This window comes from Anas acuta, chromosome 2 (assembly GCF_963932015.1).
Source record: "Anas acuta chromosome 2, bAnaAcu1.1, whole genome shotgun sequence".
Taxonomy (NCBI): domain Eukaryota; kingdom Metazoa; phylum Chordata; class Aves; order Anseriformes; family Anatidae; genus Anas; species Anas acuta.
Genome location: NC_088980.1, coordinates 116041092 through 116054978, shown reverse-complemented (window position 1 = coordinate 116054978; position 13887 = coordinate 116041092). Strand labels below are relative to the sequence as shown.

Below are 13887 nucleotides of genomic sequence, written 5' to 3'. Positions count from 1 at the left end.
GAACTGGTGTCGATCCCACTTTGTAGACTGTGAATTGTGGGCATAGATTTTTCTATTGTTGAAGGTTTTTCAGGAAATCTAGGCTAAGTTCAGACAGAATGCATTATCACCCACCTTATTAAAGTCCTTGGTTAAGATGTCCCCCTTCCTTGCACAATGAGAAGAGGTAAAGGTGTTTGATGTAAATCTCTTGATTTACTGTTCACCAGGTAAGCTCACTGCACATCAGAGGAAAACCACACACCTTCATAAAACACAAAGAAACTTCCTGAGCGCTTAATAGCTTAAAGAGGATGAAACATACTCCATATTCCCTCTCACAGTATTTCATGTATCAGATCTAATTTGCATTATTTTTCCCCCACTATTTGCAGAAAGCATTTGCTTCTCACTCCCCACCCCTCCCTCAGTTCTTGAGCTGGCATTTGAAAATGATCTTAAAAAACATAACCTTGAACTACAGACCATACAAAGGGTTAAATAAGCTGTGTAACCACAGAAGAACCTGGCAAACCTTTGCAGTTTTATATAACCAAGCAACATGAAACCTCCTTTCTATTCTTGGCTAGATTTCCTTTGCACACCCTGTTTAAAATGTTTATATAGAGAACACACAAACTCTAGTATCTCTGGGGGGTATTCACAAGGCTAATTTTAGGCAGAAGAAACCAGTCTCTTTCTAGATTCTCTCTAAGGCCATTGGAAAGACAGTGGCTCCAACGGAGATATTCAGAAAATGATAATTAAGCTGGATTTGTAATTGCAAGTAGCAATCCAACAGAAGAAAACAAAACAAAAACAACAAAACCACCACACAATGTTATTTTGAACCTTTAAGCTAGTAACTCACCTGCCTCTGGATCTGCCTGCTCTCAGCCCATTTTCAGCCTTACCCAGAGGACTTTTCCTGATCCTCCCAGTTTGTTCATGCTGCAAATAACTAGTGCTACCAACTCTCTGGCACAGCCTTGGTCCAAACTAGTATGTGACATCAACCTCACTGGTAATTCACTGCTGAACCCAAACCTCAAATTATCTTGCAGGGCAAAAGGAAGCATATTTCTCTCCACCAATCACAGCAGTCAGCAAAACTACCCTAACGACCCTGATGTTTCTTTTAGAAATGTTCTCCTACACATCTTATCTCCTGCTTTCTCCTATATGTCATGACAGATGTGACTACACGTAACATGCAAGTCATGATTTGAAACCTCTTTACATCTTTCTTAATTAAGCTCTGTAAAAAAAAAAAAAAAAAAAAATTAAAAACACTTTTCCTTTATTCAGGAGTCACCACTATGTATTTTTGTTTTTATTTTTTAAACAGAGTACAGCAAATCTTATTTTGATCTTCTCCAACTAAACCAGGGTCAAATGACTCCAGCCATGGGCTACTGATATCCCAGCTAAAAAGCTGAAGAAAGTCTCCCTTTTTATGTTTTACGACATATAAGAAGATCAGCACCTACCTGATCAGATACAGCATCATTTGTTACAGGACTATTTACACCCAAAGGCACCCAGAGGTGCACATTTTGGGATTCTATGATCAAGGGCTGGGAGCATTCAGGTGTCTTAGCGGCAACAGCCATGTCATGCTCAGTACCACATGGGAAATGTGCTACAATACTTCACTGCTCAAATCCAAAACACCTCAAACTTTTCAGACCACAAATAAGCTATGAAAGTGGTCTTATTTGCTTAAAGCATGAAAAGTATAACACTGAAATAAGCTGACATTACCCTCATTTCCATAAACCACTGCTACTGCTGACTGACATTTTGCAATTTAAAGGATAGAGGAGTCAAATTTATACTGGCATTTCTACTGTCAGGCAAAAAAAGTATGAAGTATGCATAAACCTGCAGTTCCATCTATTGCTTGTCACTGTATCAATGGAAAGCAACTGCATGTGTCACTTTCTCCTATCCATTTGCATTACACATAAGAGAAGACATGATGTTCCGTGTCTTCTGAAATGCTATTTTATATTCAGTGGTGAGCCATTACCATTTCAGTATATTATCCACTAGATAGTTTCTATCAGACAGCCTATCAGGTTAGAAGTGATCCTCAAAACAGTTGCCTAGTGCTCTGAGGAAAGCTAGGTTTTTATACACACATGTATTTTTACACTAAACAAACTGCTTGAGCTTCTTCAGCAGAGATTCAACAATCAATGCATATTCTTGCATCTCTTAATCAGACAGTTACTAAAAAAGTGACTTCAAGGACTTCTTCCAAAAGAAAATTAATTCTTGAAGAAGGATATATTTTGTTATAAGTATAAGGTTTCTCCAATCCAAAATTGCATAAATGAAAAAGAAGGCTTATATTACTTTCTGAAAGCTTCAAAATATTTGATCAGCTCTGCTTTGGAGATTATTTCATCTGTGACTGAATGTTGCCTTCTTCTTACTTTCAGGAATTGATTTTAAAAGGAACGCAACCTTTATCTAACAGTTCCAACAGTATACACTGTAGAGTTTCTAACATAAAATGTAACTTTGTAGAATTAAAATTAAAAAAACAACAACACAAGTTTAAGGATGAACAAAAGGATTATCTATCAGATAAACCAGATCTGCCCTCATGCCTCAATAAACTGTAGAGACAGATTTTACTCATGAAATTCTGCGGTCTCTTCATCTTAAATGAAAACTTAATAGATTGTCCTCTAAACTATGACTTACTGTAAGGAGACCTTGCCACAGCAAACAGCAAAACATTTGCTAATGGTCTCTGAAGTACTCTAGCTAGTTAAAAAAAAAAAAGTTCATTTGTCAAAGAAATCCAGTGATGGTTGCCTTCTCACTCTTAAATTCAAATGATACAGTATCTCCCATACACCCAAATGCATTTTAGGGATTTTGTTACAAAAGGTGTTTGTGTAAAAACCTCAATTAGTGTTTTGAAGGAAACTTCGACGCTGTAGTTATTTCATCTTTAACAGGACATGGAAGTTTATCTACACATCATATCTTGCTCTCAATCAAAAGGTTTCTTAAAAGGCAAACCCAGAGGTAAAAATACAAATTGAATTATTTAATTACATTTTTCTTTGAAGTAAGACATGAAAGAATCTATATTTTTTATTTATATTTAGTTCCTACTTTGATAAAAAGATATTTTCCAGCAAAAAGTATTCTGAAAGATTTTCAAGCAACCTTAACCTTAATTTACTCATTATTCTTCTGGGATGCAACAAAAAACATATGCTTACACTCTAAGAAAAAAGAAAAAAAAGTCTGTAATCTTAAGTGGTCTCAAAATTACTCTAAAAATTTGATGTGGAAAAATAAGTGAAAACTTCTATGAAAATCAGTTCCTTGAATCTATTCAGTGTTAAGCATAATCTCTTAGAGCCTTTCTTTGTCCCATCCAGGTTTGTTTTTTTTTTTTTTTTTCCCTACAAAAATTTGTTATCAGTGGTATCATTGCTTCCAATTAAAGTTATTTTTCCATTCATGCTTCTTCATGTCTCAAAAGTTCATTCGGACACCATTTGACACTACTGCCATCTTCCTCATTAATTGTCAGATAAGACAGGAAAATGCAATTTTCATCTGTTACAGTTTAGGTTTAAGGCAGCAGTTTCATCCTAAAACACTCTAGCTGCTGTCAGATGCTCAGTTTCTCTAAGATGAAGAAGTGAACTGGCATACCTATACCCACTAATGACAGACAGCTTTTCTGAGATGAAATGGCAGCAGGTCAGTTCCTCCAAGCAGTGGAAAAGGTGGTGGCAGTAGCTCCACAAACAGTTTAATCATTACTCTGTTTCCAAAGGTGTTACATCTGATTGATACTCTACTATTTCATTTTAGATGGTGACAAAAAAAGTAAAACAAGCTCTGCTACTATTCTATTCGTTATCCAGACCCAGCAAATGTTTTGCCTAACTTGGACTGTCATCTCTGTTTCTAATTGCTGTATGAGCAACATTAAACAAATGTGGCATTTAGAATACTTTGTATTAAAAAAAAATCCTCACATGTTCCTCTCCCTCTCAATCTTAGGGACTAAAATATGAATGTTTTGTTAAAAGCATGGAAAAAATATCCAATTAAAAACTAATCATTATTTGAGTTACTGATCCTATGGGCAGAGAAGTACTGTACTATCTATCATTCATATTTAAGAAATGCTAATCATCACCTTATGGAAGAAGTGCTTTACACTCAGCTCCCCTCCCCTCTCCAACCAAACGTCTATCAGATCTCTGCCCTGTGCAACATGCTCCAAGGTGACCCTGCTTGGTGAGGGGATTGGCCTGGATGATCTCAAGAGGTCCCTTCCAACCTCAACCATCCTGTGATTCTGTGACTTGTTCTTATATGTCTCTAAAAAACAGCTTATTTACTCACGTGAACTAAATTCCAGAGCAGCCAGAAGTACACTTAATTAGATATTTTCCCTCCCCCTCTACCCCCCCCATTTCTTTTTCTTAAATATAAAACAACATTCTACAAATTATTGTTAATTCTTTGATAGGTACAAATCCAACACGAAATGGCCAACCATTCCTGACTCACTGCTTCTGCTAGAAAAAAACATTGAAAATTAACAAGGAAGTGAAAAAGTAGCCAGGATGTTTTGCTGAGCCAGTCACCCGTGAGTCACTTTAACATTTGAAGATTAGTAAACCACATTTATATGGGGTGGAAAATCTTTTAGTAATCCAATAATATCATGCTCTGATACATATTTCCATAGGATTAATCACCGTCATGTAAAAAATGCTACTAAGAATTCCCAACGCATTCAAGCTGGGCACTCCAGCACAGGAATCACAGGGGAAAGGCATCATCAAGACAGCACTGTACAAATTCATGGAAGAAAGAATAATCCAGGGCTACTTAACACATCTCCAATCCAGGAAATCTCCAAGTAATAAATCAGAAATGGCAAAGAAAATTCTCTGAATTATCATTATAAACTTGTCTTATTTATACTATCTGCTCTAGGCACTGTAGCAGAGATAATACGCTAACACAGACCTCTGGGCCTCAGCTAGTTTAGGTTTTCTTCTTATCTGCCAAATATAATTTGTTTATATCAAGTTCCTACTTGACGTACTTGTAGCTACAGGTGACCTGGCATGCCTGCCATGGTGGAGGATGATCACCTTGCTACTCTGCCACCCTCTTAGCTCAAGTAACATTTCTCTTTGAAATTCAGGCTGCTGCAAACCCAGAAGCTCTAAATGTTTCCCCCACAGTATCTCTGGTATTCATAACTGCACAATATTTTAAGACCAAGTCATGGTGCCCCATAAACATTCCTCATTAGAAAGATAACTTGCTAACCCTTTGATTAAACTGTCCTGTTCTGAAAACAAAATCTGTGGGAATCAAATTTGGGCTTTTTTGCCTGTCTTTGACCTGCGTAGTTTGTCAGTCTCTGGCATTTTTCCCCAAGTACTGAGTGACACACCACCAAACCAATTGTACCTTTTCAGGCCATGCTTTCCCTCCCTTTCACCATTCCTCTTCCCCCACCTCACAGCACCAATACGAGCAGTGCCTCCATGCATAAACCTTTACTGTTAGTTTCTATTAGATATTTCAGTATTAGATTAGGCCTCCATCCCCCACAACAAATATTTTGTAAGTAGCTGGAAAAAAATCCTTAATGCTGCAGTTTCAAATGAACATTTCAGTTTCCATAGAATATTTGGCATTAGATTAAATACAAACATGTCTATTTGTCTGTTTTACTGTTATTTATTTAAGAAAAAAATGTGACCATCGTATAGCAATGTGACTAGTAATGTGCGCTAGTATTGTTATATGACTAGCAATATGTGCTAGCAAATATGTGAATATAGCAATATAGCAAAATGTGACTTTTACATAGCAATATAACTAACCAAAAAACATCGACTCAATGCCACAAACACTTGGTACACACGTATTATCACATCAGAAGAAAGCAACAAAAGCCAAAGAAAAAAGACTATTTAGAATGCAAGCTAAGGACTTTGCAGGAGCAGACACTTTAGCACTTATAATTGGTCAAACTTCAGCATTGCTTTTACCAAAAAATTCTTTGTTGATTTTACTGATCATACAAATTATCAGTATAAGTAGCACTATTTAATATTTAATAAGTAGCACCATTCTCTGAAGCACAGGCCTTTCTGGCACAGTGCAATATTAACATGAGGAAAACATACGTTCTCACCATAAAAAATATTATACTCCTACAAATTCTTCACTATATACCTTCATAAACTGCAGCCACATTAGTTTCTTCCATGTATTTGGAAGGCAGGAAAAAGCTGAAAAAACTGCAAGTCAGAAGTTTTCTCAGGGTAAATACACGGTTTTGACCAGGTTATTCATAAGGCACCTGCAATATCAATTCTGCATTTCCCACCCCTCATTATGACTGCCTGTGTGATGACAGCCTTTTTTAATGAAGTCACTGAAGTATGATTTAATAATAGAGAATTAAACAATGATTGATGCATGAGAAACAACATAATCAAGGCCAAAAATATCTTAGTGATAGAAGATGCCACGAAATAGTTGGACCAAAAGTAATATATAATCATGAAAAACATTAACACATACAATGAATATGTAAGGGTTTAAAACAAGTTTAACGTATTTCTTATGATAAAAGTTGCATCTGAATTTAGAATATATCAACTTTTATATGGCTTACATTCAGTTCCTATCATTGAACAGTAAACACCATTCACTTTTCACTGCCATTTTTGGAATTTCCTTCATTTTTCCAATTGTATATTCCTTCCCCGCCCCCCCACCCCCAATTCCTGTATTCCTGTTTTTCTCATTTAACATGGACAGTAAAAAGTATTAAAACACACTTGATAGTGAATGTCAAATTAAAGTAACTTATTGAACAGGATGAACTAGTCTTGCTGATCCTTACTTGGATCTTTGGTCCTTGTTTTTTTAATTCTTCCTTCTTGGTGCACTCAATGACAGCAGAAGATAGGGAGTCAATGATTGTTCTTGAAAGAAAACAGAAGAGGTCAGAGTGAAAGTACTGTGCTTTCAGCTCTGGTGTTAGATATTCTGGCAGTACCAGTACCCAGAGAAAACACTTGATCTTCAGGAACAAAAGAATGCTGAAAGGATAGCAAAAGTTTCCAAAACAAACAGATGACTGCCCCAGTAATTAATATGAATGTCTTATGTGGCTACTGGCCTATGAGGATTACCCCACTTAAAATACCAAGATTAACCACTAACTTTCAAGAAAGGCAACTATTTGCAATGTGGTCATTGCTAAATAGTTTTTGCTTAAAGTGACTCCTAACTGATCTAAATTAAGTTTCCTTTACAACCTATTAATGCCAGCCACACAGTATGTGTAGTTTGGTACCCAGAGAGACAAGGCTGACTCGACTTGCCTGGAGACCCTTGAACCCACCCCTCAGTCACAGCATCTGGCAACTTTATCTGTGCTATATTTATATGTACATCAGTCCTAAACCTGATGCCAGTAGAGTTTCATTATACCGCATGATCAATCATAACTTAAGAGGTAGCACACCTCAGCTACTTGCAGATTAATTCTACCAGAAAGGAATTTCAGCTCAAAGGTTAAATAAACCATGAAATATTTATACGTCACTGCAACTACCTCAGACTACATAAACCCAGTCTCATCTGCCTGTTTATCTTCAAAATAGGCACAATGAAGTGTAAAATGAGAACAGAAGATCTGTAAGACCAAAATAAATTAAAAATCCAAAATGTAAATCATATTCTCCTTATTATTTCTTATATTTCACATACGCTTTGGGGCCTCTCCCTCCCTCCCTCCTGTAATGACACTAATGTGAAAGTCAGGGGCAAGAACATTTTTTGTTGGCTTTTTTTTGTTTGTTTGTTTTGAGACATTTATGACCACCTTCTCTCTGCCACCACTCTCAAGTAAGAAAAACTCTGACATGAGATCAAAGAGAAAAAAAAAACATCAAAATTCTGATACAAAAACATCTGTTTTACATTTTATTGCTTGACTGGATATCAGTTAATCAGAGGCCAGTCAGCCAACTCTCACCCGAATTATTTTGCTCCTGCAACTAATTTCTATAGTGTTTAGGACTCTATTCATATCAAATGGACTTTATTATTGCATCAATAATTCAGCAGCTACCACAGCAATAGTAAAAAAAATAAAGGAAGCACACAAGTAAATTCTAGTACCTCTCTCAACTACCCTGCCCTGTTTCCTTCCCTCCCATTGCAGAACATGATACAGATTCGTTGCTTTCCCACTGTCAGCATTTTACATACTCTTAGGGGACTGGTAGGAGGCAGAGAAGGTTAGATATCTTGAGGATCTTATACTTCTTTTCAGAGTTTAGTTTCTGAGGAAAACAAATCTCTGTTGTTTTCATTAATAACTGTTTTGCAGAACTACTCCGCTTGAGCATGTCTAAGTGGCTAATAAATCAAGCAGAAGTTCATGGAAAGTCTTGGTTCTTTGGCCCTACATCAAGAACAGAGTAGCAGAGCTTCCTGGAAAATGTACCATAATTCTTCACCACAATTGCATAATCATCTTAAAACAATGACATTTAATGAATTATGTACATAATATGTTTAAAGTAACAGCCTACATTTTACACATAATTCAAGTGCTATGACAAGCGTCAACAGTTTGTAAACCATTAGATCTCAGTAGTGGACAAGGCATACAATGCATCAATGAATCTGGAGGGTTAGCAAGAAAGAGACAAATGAAGAAAAACAAAAACAAAACTAATGCATGAATGTGCACTTCCTTCATGTACCTTACCATGCTTCATTTCAAAAGTGTACTCTAATTCTTTAATAGACTGCAGTAGGTACTGAGACTACAGTGATATTTTTCCAACACAGTTTACCCTGCACTGTTTGGTGACTAAAAGTTTTTTTCAGGAATAAGGAAATAATTTTGTTTATATTAGTGTAGCAAGAAGAGTGAAATTCTATTGACTCCATTTCTGTAAAGCCTCTCCTTCATCTGCTGCCACTGTGAGGTCAAGATTGAGAAAAATAAATTTGCCAAGTAACAGGGCTAAAGGATATTAGTGGTGGAAGCTTTTACTTTCTTCCACCAAGTAGCCATCCTTTAACAAAAGAGCTACAATTTTTCTTACTCTGCTGCCTCCAAAGCCCTCTACAAAGAGGGTTGCCTTTCCCCAGCCAATGCCCATCAACAACAACAACTGCTTGGCACTCAGCTGACTCTGCGTGCCCTTCAAGAGACTGGACCTGATGCTGTACCCCTTCCAGTGGAGTAGCTGACCCTCCCACACAGCTTGCATCGTGCACACACTGCTCTATTTTCAGCCTTACTGAAGGGCTGCCAAGAATAGCCGGCTTCCCAAGTGAACCAGGATGCTGGGAATTACACCATGACTCACAATTATGCAGAGAAAACACCATTCACATGCCACAGCAAGCAGGTCTCTGTACCAGGAGAGATGAGATTCCTATCCTAACCCAAGAAAGTGAAATGCTTGTTCACATTAAGGCTTGCTAGCTCAAACACAATTGCATTTGGGAACAATCAGCAGCTGTGTGAGAGCAGGAATGATGGAAATGATAGAGAAACTATGAGGTTTTGGCAACAGAAAAAACATTCAGGAACAACTGCGTGTCTGTCTGCACCTTTTAAAAGTTTAAACAAGAATATCAAATACAACTAAATTCAAAGATAAAACTCTCTTTGTGCACACTGCTTACTATATATATTATTTCATATTAAATGAATTTTCTTTCCTTAACAGAGGTATTTTGTCAATTAATGGTAATGTATCAGGGACTGATATTTCCCTGTTTCTACTTAATATAAATGAGTGTTTCCAGCTGCAGCTAACAGAGCTCACACACCACATCTCTCTGGCTGCTCATAATCAAAAACAAGAACCCCCAACAATCTTTTCTATTGCAAATTTACCAAGAGGCAACACGCACAAACCTAGGGCACAGCTACGTGACTCCAGATAATACCAGTTCACCTGAGCTGTTTCTAAGCACTGAGAGTATAATATATCTATAGTGGAAAGTATTACAAACCCTTAACAACTTTTTCATCTATGCCCTTACACATATAGAGCTGGACAAGTTCTTTTGTTGCTAGATTCTAAGTGGTACTGAAATGACCTGGTCCCTTCCGATCACATTAAGTATAAAATCAATTAACACCTCCTCTTCTTTCACCTAGCATTTTCTCACAGTAAAATTTAATATTTATTCTGATTATTGTTAACCTTAGGCTGCTGATCTTTAGATACATTTCTGCATATTTCCCAGTGTCCATGACATGCAGAAACAGTCCCCTGAGGTACATGTCAAATTTCGTGGCTATTAGGCCATCATCCATTACATTCTAGGGCAATGAATGCCTTTGCCAGGAGACAAGTATTTCCTTACTATCTCCATTTCTCATGAAGAAACTCTAATATCCTAAGCCTGTGAATTTCTTGGACATATATACATAAAAGTTAAAACAGTTACTAACTAAGGCATCAGAAACCATGTGCAAAAAGCAGAAATATTTTAATTTTGTTATCAAGCACACAAAGTGAAGACAAAATTCCTACAACAAACTTTCAAATCACCTTTGATGGCCAAATTCAGTTGCACCATTCTAGGACACCAAAGGAGGATTGGGTAAAGTGAGACATAAACAAATCTGTCTCCACAGTCTGTCGATGTGCTAGACCTGATGTTTGACTGTTACTTTGGGGGGGAGAGGGGAATACAGGTCACAGGACATACCACAAGCAAATGACAGTTACAACATCAAACCTTGAATAGAAAAAAAGAAAAAACATTGATGGAATGTTTAATCCAGCAGCTAGGGTCCAGAGACCCTTCTGGATTTTTCTTAAGCATGCTGATGGAACTGTACCTGTCACCACTTACATCCAATTGATCCAGGGGAAGTCAGAAGAATCAACCTCACTGGTTCATAGCTTTTGTAGGCAATGCCTGGGCATGGAATGACAACGCTTGCTGGAACAAGACAGGTCAGAGTTGAGATCTTCCTGGAGGAGTGAAAGGTTAACCTTGTGCACCATTAGGTGAAACAGCATCAACAGATAAGGCACAAAGTCATACCTATCCATATAAAGTCATACCTATCAATATAAACGAGTGCACTTTTAACAGGGAGTAGAGGACAGTAGGTTTTTGGTGCCCTCTCCCCTACCCACCCTACCACCCTGTTTACTGAGCTCACTGTAGGTTTTGTGCACACAAACTAAACTCTGTACAACCATAGCCTCCATTGACCCCATATTCCATGTCATAGATATGAGCTTCTAAATCTGCAGCATCCCTGGGCCAAAATAAATAAATAAGAGGGAGTGTGATGCAGTAAATTTAAATCATTTGTCTCTACATCACTTTCCACTATTATTAGCTTGTAAATGTCAAGCTTTGACCACCTGTCAGGGCTTTATTCTCTTAAAAGAATACAGAGCTTTAAACAGGAAAATGATTATTAAATAGATGTGAAATCTTGGATGTATTTTGCTTAGCATCCTTAACAATCTCACAAACTTCAAGATCTCTACCACCCCTCAGAAATGTTGATAGTTGTTCTGTCATTGTCCCTTACATGGTCCTGAATAGGTTTATATGAAGCTGGAGGATTAAGAAAAAACTGTGCCTATTCTGCCTGATTTTGTTAGAGCTGTGCACTGTGAATTTCGTAGAATCACAGAATCACAGAATTTCTAGGTTGGAAGAGACCTCAAGATCATCGAGTCCAACCTCTAACCTAACACTAACAGTCCCCACTAAACCATATCCCTAAGCTCTACATCTAAACGTCTTTTGAAGACTTCCAGGGAGGGTGACTCCACCACTTCCCTGGGCAGCCTGTTCCAGTGCCTCACAACCCTTTCAGTAAAGAAGTTCTTCCTAACATCTAACCTAAAACTCCCCTGGTGCAACTTAAGCCCATTCCCCCTCGTCCTGTCACCAGGCACATGGGAGAACAGACCAAACCCCACCTCCCTACAGCCTCCTTTAAGGTATCTGTAGAGAGTGATAAGGTTGCCAGCCAGGATCATGTGATGGAAAGCTTTACAGTCAATATCAATATCACAAAATCATCTGAAACAACAAAGCAGTGAGGGACAAATTGTATTTGTTAGCAGGTATCACACAGGTTTGCTAGAGGTCAATGACACACTTGGATTTTGTTGTCACAGGGAGACTCAGAGTGTGCATGGTAAGGAAGAATCATTTTTGCTGGGTATAAATTGGACTGGAAGGAGTGGGAGTTCCTAAAGACCTACTGTAACAGATAACATTTTCATAGTTGCAAAATACTGTTGCCGCTTGTGGTGAGCAAAGGCTTTCCAGGCAGTACAGGATGCTGCTGCACCTCTTCACTAAACCAGGACCAAACCAGTCAAAGTCCAGACCAACTGGAAATGCCTGAGATTGTTCTCCCTGTTAAGCGAAGCTTGAAGCTGATGAGTGCCTGAGAACAGCTTCATCCATATACAGGGTAACACTTTAAATACCGCATATTTTGCAGTCCCCTTAATCAACAAATATTTACAATTTTACAAAGAGAGCCTTTAAGCTGATTTGCTTCCTGACACTTATTTTGAATAGAAAAGAACAAGCTTTGGAGCTTTTGTAGGTGCAGTTTGTTACTTTTTGTTGTTTGTGGTGGTTGTTTTAAACATACCATTTGGTAGTATTTCACTCATTCTTCTTTGTGCCTAAAGACAGCAGCATTCGATCCCACAGACATAGCCATAAGGCTCAAGGTTGGAGGAGTTGAGAAGAAAAACACTATATGCTGATGTAACACGAATCTTCCAGGTTTCAAACTGACAGTTATAAAATGCCTTCCATAGAAATACTGTAGAAATGTAAAAATATTTCCTTGAAAATGCCATTAACATAAATGCAGTAAAAATACAAAAAATACATGAGACAGTTGTCTGAGGCAGCAGGGACCCAAACCTGAAAGCCTAGTTGATCACCATGCTGCCTTGCCATGATGATTGCCCTTAAAAATACAAAAGGGCCAAAAATAAAACCATTTTTTTCTTTTTCTTAAAAGAAAAAAGGAGGGGGGGATTTTTTATTTCACTGAACTTTTTGCCCAAGACATGCATCATATTTTCCAGCTAGATCATACATATGATAAGTAGGACATTAATACCTTGTACAATGAAATGGCTCCCTGATATTTAAAATGTTTATTTCTCACAGATGCTGCTAGGTTATTAACAATTACCCCTAATTTATAGAAATAACCTGTTTACAGTAGCACCATAAATAAAATTGAAGCAAAAAGACAGAAACAAGGGCTCTCGAGACTGAACTTCAAAACAGTTCTGATCCCTGTGCATCCCAAATATCTGACTATGCTGAGAATATAGGTTTTTGTCTAAATTATGTCTCCTGCCAACAGTCTCTACTCCCACACAAATAAGTGAAACAAAGAGCATACTGAAAGTAAATATACAAACATACATATACACATACTTAAAAATATCAGAATTTCTAATTTTTTTGTTAAGAATCCAAAGGTTTCCCTTGCAATTTTGCAGAGACCACATCATATGCTCTAACAGGGCTGTTTGTAATCAAGAGAGAAATCAAAGCTGTTCAACATCAGAGATAAAGGAGCCTTAAATGTACTGATGGCAACCACTTACTATTATGAAAGTGTGCAGCACACTTCAGAAGAACAGAAAGGTCAGGAACGGAAAAACTTCTCTCAAACTTTTACTACTGTTGCTTCTAAATTATGATTTGCCACATAGAAATTCTCTCTCCAGCCTTCTTGATTTGTAAGGTTTCAAGTGTATCTTGAATTGTATTGCATTATAAAATCAGTGCACTACAGAGACAAGACTGCAATGCTTCATTACCTGA

The 13887-nt window shown here is 37.5% G+C and overlaps 1 protein-coding gene across 7 annotated transcripts in view; it reads right to left on the bottom strand.

Annotated features, from left to right (window-relative positions):
- CHST9 (carbohydrate sulfotransferase 9) overlaps nucleotides 1-13887 on the bottom strand; it is a 97121-nt gene that overhangs the window by 67904 nt on the left and 15330 nt on the right. The window contains exons 1-2 of one of the 7 annotated variants that reach the window (XM_068671823.1): nucleotides 851-975; nucleotides 115-244 (exon numbers count right to left, since the gene is read on the bottom strand). The exons of 5 other annotated variants lie outside the window; for them this stretch is intronic. The gene's annotated coding sequence lies outside the window, so the exon portion shown is untranslated. Of the gene's footprint in view, nucleotides 1-114; nucleotides 245-850; nucleotides 976-13887 lie in introns of those variants that run through there. One more of the 7 variants, XM_068671822.1, reaches the window with a different exon arrangement.